The following is a 7,843-nucleotide window of genomic DNA, read 5'->3' on the forward strand; positions in this document are numbered from 1 at the left end:
TGTGCCGAAAACTGCTAAGGAATTACGACGTTTCCTCGGTATGTTCAATTTTTATCGGCGTTTTATTCCCGATGCCGCAAATATCCAAGCACCATTAGATGCTGCGCTTCTAGGACCTAAGTTGAAAGGAGCTAAGCCGATCACTATGACGCCGGAGATGATGGAAGCCTTTCAAAAATGTAAGACTTGTTTATCTCAAGCCACATTACTGGCTCACCCAGATCCTTCTGCAGAGCTAGCTATTGCCACTGATGCTTCTGATGTCGGAATTGGAGCAGTTCTTCAACAACGTGTTAATAACGTATGGCCTCTTAGTTTCTTTTCTAAAAAATTAACATCTGCGCAGAAGAAGTATAGTCCTTACGACAGAGAACTGTTAGCCATTTATGAAGCCATTAAATATTTTCGACACATGGTTGAGGCTCGAAACTTCGTGATTCACACGGATCATAAACCTCTCACATATGCATTCAACATTAACAGGGAGAAATGCTCACCGCGCCAATATCGGTACTTTGATTATATTTCTCAGTTCACAACTATTATTCAATACTTACCAGGACGTTTGAACGTAGTGGCTGATACTCTGTCACGACTGGAAGAGGTGAGTCGATCTATCGATTACCAGGCTCTAGCACTTGCTCAAGATACTGATCCTGAACTGCTAGGTCTGCTTCAAAAAGGCTCATCGTTAAAACTGGTTAAGGTAGATTTGCCACACTGTAACCAGAAGTTATACTGTGACGTATCAATGTCTTCTCCGCGCCCGTTCATTACTGAGAAGTTTCGCCGACAAGTTTTTGAAACTTCACACAGCTTGAGCCATCCTGGTAGGACAGCTACAGTGCGGCTGGTTACACAGAGATTCGTATGGCCAGGGATTCGCAAAGACTGTAGAGAGTGGACACGAGAGTGTGTACTTTGTCAAAAGAGCAAAGTTCACCGTCATACCCTTGCTCCCTTATCCTCAATTCCAACTCCTACATCGAGGTTTGCACACATCCACCTCGACATCGTCGGACCTTTAACTATTTCGTCTGATTTCAGATATTGCCTTACTGTCATCGACCGTTTCACACGATGGCCTGAGGCATTCCCACTTAAGGACATCACAGCTGATTCCTGTGCTGCCGCTCTTCTCTCTGGTTGGATAGCAAGATTTGGTTGCCCTCTTCGAATTACAACCGATAGGGGTCGGCAATTCGAGTCGCATCTCTTCAAGGCACTATCAGCCATGGTTGGTGCACATCACTTTACGACTACTTCGTATCATCCAGCTTCCAACGGCTTGATCGAGAGACTCCATCGTCAGCTGAAGGCAGCTATCATGTGCCATCCCTCTTCGACCTGGACGGAAGCACTTCCCTTAGTGCTGCTGGGCATCCGTAGCGCTTGGAAGGATGATATTCAGGCTTCAGCGGCTGAGCTGGTCTACGGGGAGCCCCTTCGACTTCCAGGGCAATTTCTTGCACCCTCGGAGGATTACAGGACAGCAGATATCACAAATCTGGTCACTCGTCTTCGTGCTGGTATGGCACGACTCTCACCGAAGCCCACGTCATGGCATAGGACAGGTCCTTTTTATATGCCAGCTGACCTTGCAGAGACAACACATGTTTTTTTACGGCAGGACCACGTCCGCAAACCACTGGAACCACCTTATGCAGGCCCATACAAGGTTCTCAAGAGGACTCCTAAATATTTCAAAATAGACATATGTGGTAAGCCTAATAACGTTAGTGTGGACAGGATCAAGCCCGCATATGTTACGAGAGAGGCCGTTCCTGCATCAAAGAGAATAATAACAGCACCAAAGGCTATCTCTCAATCTGACGTGGAGCAGACACTTGAGAAGCGGACAAGAAGCGGAAGAAGAGTCAAGTTTCCAGACTACTATCGCCCTTAACCAGGTCTCTGGGGGGGAGTACTGTAGGGAACATTACTTATTCAAAATTAATATTATTACATTTACTAGAATCATCCGCACGCAGCGCATTGGAACAATTCAAACCTGTTCCGAGTTTTTTTGCTATGCGTGTTTGCTGCTAGCCAGCATCGCCACGTTTAAAGAGTCGGCTAGAATCGCTTGCGACATTCACTTGTGTATCCATTGCTCTCTTAGCTTGCATTCAATTCTCAACCTTAACTTCTTGCTATTACGTGCTAGTTTAGCTTGTATTTTCTATTGGTATTTATTTAAATTTCTTTATTTCCTTCTGTGATTATTTCCTCTTCACGTATCTGTGAGTTAAATAAATTTGGACAATTTCTCCACAAAATTTGGATTTTTAATTTTACTCATTTAGTGTAAAATAAATAAGATCATATTAAATAGTGGTATCACATCTCAACCGCTATAAATTTGATTCATATATTTTTCATTCAATCTGATGAAAATTTAAATAATTTTCGACTTTTAGATGTTGATAATCGAATTATTTTACCTATAAATAATCAAATTCGTATTTTAGTTACAGCTACAGATGTAATTCACTCTTGAACAATTCCATCATTAGGAGTAAAAATTGACGCTAATCCAGGACGATTAAATCAAACTAGATTTTTTATTAATCGTCCTGGAATTTATTATGGTCAATGTTCTGAAATTTGTGGGGCAAATCATAGTTTTGTACCTATTGTTATTGAAAGAATCCCTATAAAAAACTTTATTAATTGAATTAATAATTATTCATTAGATGACTGAAAGCAAGTACTGGTCTCTTAAACCATTTTATAGTGAATTAGCATTTACTTCTAATGATAAAGAATTAGTTAATAAATAACATAAATATGTCAAATTTAAATTATTACTTTTTGTAATATTCTTTTATTCCTCAAATAATACCTATCAATTGAATAATTTCATTATTATTTTTTATTTCTATTTTTATTAGTTTTATAATTATAAATTATTTTATTTTTAATTATAAAAATAATTTTAATTTTAAAAAAATTAATAAAAATAATTTCAAAAAAAATTTTTGAAAATGATAAATAATCTTTTTTCAATTTTTGATCCTTCAACAAATTTATGTAATTTCCCATTTAATTGAATTAGAACATTTATTGGATTATTATTTATTCCTTTAAATTTCTGATTTTTTCCTAATCGTCATTATTTATTATGAAATTTTATTTCTAATAAACTTCATAATGAATTTAAAACTTTATTAGAACCAAATAGAATTAATGGATCAACTTTTATTTTTATTTCATTATTCTTTTTTATTTTATTTAATATTTTTTTAGGTTTATTCCCATATATTTTTACTAGAACAAGTCATCTTAATATATCCCTTTCATTATCTTTAACATTATGATTAAGATTTATAATTTATGGATGATTGAATAATACACAACATATATTTATTCATATAATTCCTCAGGGAACACCAACTATTTTAATACCTTTTATAGTACTAATTGAAACTATTAGTAATATTATTCGACCTGGAACTTTAGCAGTTCGATTAACAGCTAATATAATTGCAGGTCATTTACTTTTAACTTTATTAAGTAATACAGGTATTAATATACTTAATTATTTATTAATTATTTTAATTATTGTTCAAATTTTATTATTAATTCTTGAATTGCCGTAGCAATTATTCAATCTTATGTAATTTCTATTTTAAGAACTCTTTATTCTAGAGAAGTAAATTAATGTCTAATCATAATCATCCCTATCACTTAGTTGACTATAGACCTTGACCCTTAACAGGAGCTATTGGAGTAATAACCTTAGTAACTGGTTTAGTAAAATGATTTCATAATTTTAATATAAACTTATTATTTATTGGATATATTATCGTATTATTAACTATATTTCAATGATGACGAGATATTTGTCGAGAAAGAACATTCCAAGGAAAACATACTATTATAGTATCAAAAGGTTTACGGTGAGGAATAATTTTATTTATTATTTCTGAAATTTTTTTCTTCATTTCTTTTTTCTGAGCATTTTTACGCATTTCAGCGGTGAGGAATCATTTTAGAATAGAATAGAATAGAATATACTTTATTGCACACATAAAAGAAATATATAGAAAGAACAACACAAATAAAATTTAAAGAAAAACACGTATGCAAAGGCGGTCTTATTGCTTTAAGCAATCTCCACCAGACAACCTTTGAAACATTACGGATAAAATGTAATGAGGAGAAAGGGGATAACGTCTCAGTGCAAATTTTATGAAATATAATTAAATATTATATATAATGTGAATGTTATTTTATAGTAGTAATTAAAACACACTGAGTTTCTCGTTAAAGAAACGACATTTAATGTCTATTACTTCTAACAAATTTTTATGTTACACGTGTTCAGCAAAATTAATTAAAAAGATCTATGTTGACAGTTTTGTATAGCTTAACTATTTGTACAGATTATCTTTTTCAAACCATAGACGTAGTTACGTCTATGGCCAGGAATTAAAAATTAAAGAGAATTACATGTAATTGTCTTTACATCTCCCTCCCAAAGTAGGTTCCTCAAGCAGAGGCATTGGAGTAATTTTTGAAATGTGGAAAAAATTTGATTCAGATTTTTTATGACCAGTATTTATCTTGAAAATTGAGTTTGATATTTTTTCCATGATTTGATAGGGACCGCTTCGCAATTCATCAAGTTTCCTTCTATTTAATTTATTTCCATTGTCCACAAAAACAATGTCACCAACTTTTAAATCTATATGTTTTCTATTTTTATCATAAATCACTTTGTTATAATTATGAGACTTGATTGTATTTTCCAGAGCTTTTTCTCTATCTTTAGTAAGATCATATTCTGTCTTTTTTAGTTTAAGTTCATTTGGCAAAATAGTGACATCTGTGCCATTTAACAAATATTTTGGAGGAAATCCTGTGACAGAGTGTATAGTTTCATTATAGTTTCTAACACAATGATGTGCTATAGTTGTCCATGCTATTTTTGTATTATTTTCGTTAATCTTGCATCTGATTCTATTAACTAACGTTTGATTCAGTCTTTCATTTAAGCCATTTGAGAAGGGCGAGTTCACAGCTGTAAAAATTATGGGAATATTTTTGTCATCTAAAAATTTTTTTAATTCTTTTGAATTGATTCCGGGGTATTGATCTGAAAGAATTACGCCAATGTGGTCAGGTTCTGCACAGCTTTTTACTAGTCTAATGAAATCATTTGCATTTTGAGTACTTGATGTTAAAATATATGCATATCTTGTAAAATGATCTGATAGTAGATGTAAGTATTTCTTTGTGGACCTAGAACCCCCAAAGCCACCAATAGTATCAATAGAACATATCTCAAAGGGTTTTGTGGCAGGACCTAAGTGAGACATCAAACCATATTTATTTAGTCCTCTTGATTTGTTCTTTATACACATTATACAAGTTTCACATATCCTTTTTATGTTTTTGGTCATGTTTTTTGATGTATATAGTGAACTGATCATTTTGTGCATTTGATTGATTCCTATATGACCTAGGTTTGTATGTACATTTTTCATCAATTCTATACTAAATTTCTCTGATATAATAATTTTTTCCTTTTTTTTTACTTTTTTATAATAAACATTGTTTTTAGTAATTAACTTATTTTTCCTACACTGTATTTCTTTATTATTTACCCGATCATTTAAGATATCTTCTATTTGTATTATGTTGACTATTTTTAATTGTTCATCCTTATTTTCATTTGGTTCCAGGACTGGGTTCCTGCTTAAGCAATCAGCTTCGAGGTTGTATTTTCCTGGAGCATATTTAACCTGAAAATCATATTGGGATAGATAAAATGTCAGATCCCCTAATTCTTCGTCCGTTCTCGACTTAATATTCATATTTTCTAATGGTTTATGGTCTGAGAATACAATAAATTTCCTACCTATCAAAAGATGCTGCCAATATTTTACGCATTCTTTAATTGCTAGACATTCCAGATATATAGCTTTCTTTCTTTTTTGAACATCACTCAATTTTTTCGAGAAATATGCCACTGGTTTCACAAGATTGTCTTCTTGAGGCTGCTTTAGAACTGCACCCACTCCTAGTATACTGGCATCAGTGTATATGTAAATAGGTAAATTTGGATTAAAAATAGTTAATATAGGTTGAGAGCACAATATTTGTTTCATTTCATTAAATGCTTCTTCACAGTTTTTTGTCCAATTAAAGGATTGCCCTTTTCTTAACAAGTTATGTAATGGTTCCAGTTTAACCGCTATATTAGGGACATACTTATGATAAAAGTTTATTTTCCCCAAAAACTGTCTAACGTTTTTTGGGGTTTTTGGAGTAGGGAAGTTTTTTATTGATATTAAGTTGTCTTTCAAAGGCCTTACTGAATTGTTCTGTATAATGTGGCCCAGATATTTAACTGAATCAGCTGCAAATGTACACTTGGAAAATTTTAATCTTAACCCTTCAATTTTTATTGCTTCAAATAACTGTTTTAAGTGTCTAATATGATCTGAAAAGGATTTTGAAACAGTAAAATATCATCAATATAGCATACTGTGAACTCACCAAGCTTATGTTTCCGGATTATGTTACACATTATTCTCTGGAATATTGCCGGAGATGTTTTTAGACCAAATGGCAAACAAGTCCATTGGTAATGACCTTCTTGTGTGACGAATGCTGTTTTATGCCTATCTGAAACACGAAGAGGAATTGACCAAAATGCAGAGTTTAGATCCAGTGTAGAAAAAAAAATACAATCTCTTGTTTTAACTAATAGGTCCTCAATAAGTGGGAATGGCTGTGATTGTGGAACTACAATTTTATTTAAATCTCGAAAATCTATGCATAACCTTGATTTTTTATTTTCCTCTTTCTTATAAGCCAGTGTAACTGGGGCAGCAAACGGACTATATGATTCTTCTATCATATTTTTTTCCAATAACTTTGTAATCTGATTTTCTATCTCTTTCTTATCTTCAATTGTACAACGATATGGCCTTCTACTGCAATATTTGTCTATTAATAGATCAATATGTGCTTCATACTCCGTTACTTTTCCAATGTCATACTTATCCTTTGCAAACACAGATTTATGGTTCAATATTAAATCATTTATCATTGCCTGTTTTTGGAAATCGAGATGGTTAATAAAAATTTTGAAGTTCTCTTCACAGAAATTTTCATTGAAATTTATTGAATTATCCAATTTAATTTCATTTGGAATTGTAGTATATGATTCCTTAGAATCTACTTCTCTTCCCTGTAAAGGGATTTTCTGATAAACTTCCAAGTTCGGAACAAGCTCCGGTCCCAATCACCTTAGTCTCCGACATCAGAAGTGGGATGAACCTCACTCTCACGTGAAGTAAGTAATGTTTCGACACTTTCAATAGTCTACCGTTCTGTGAGTGTGTAAATACGTAGTTACGTCGCGTGAGTGTAGTAAATAATTTCGTTAGTCTGTTCGTTTCGTTAGTTACGTTAATTTCTTTAGTTTGAGATTCTTAAAGTATCGACGCCCCGTCTAATACGCACCGTATTAAATGAAAAATGTAAAAAATTATTTCAAATTTTAAAAAATTATGTCGGTAGGTCACTAATTTTATAGAAGGTTTACAATGAAATCATTATGAACGTAATTCATTTTAAAAAAGGTGAAATACAGTTGTTTCCATAATTATGGCGCAGCATATAACAGTGTAAATTAAAGAAACGGAAGTTATTTGGTAATTTAATTTTAAAAAAGTGACATATTTGAAAGTGACATATTAGGTAAAGATTGTTTAAAGAAAGTAAAGAGGTTAGTTAATTCTTTTAAAGTGATTATAAAGTTAGATGTAATTGTTAAGAGAAATAAAATAGTTAGTGAACGTACCGTATATTTCAAATTGTATTAAAA

This window comes from Heliconius melpomene, unplaced genomic scaffold (assembly GCF_056956725.1).
Source record: "Heliconius melpomene rosina isolate 202511_hmr_F unplaced genomic scaffold, ASM5695672v1 ptg000038l, whole genome shotgun sequence".
Lineage (NCBI taxonomy): Eukaryota > Metazoa > Arthropoda > Insecta > Lepidoptera > Nymphalidae > Heliconius > Heliconius melpomene.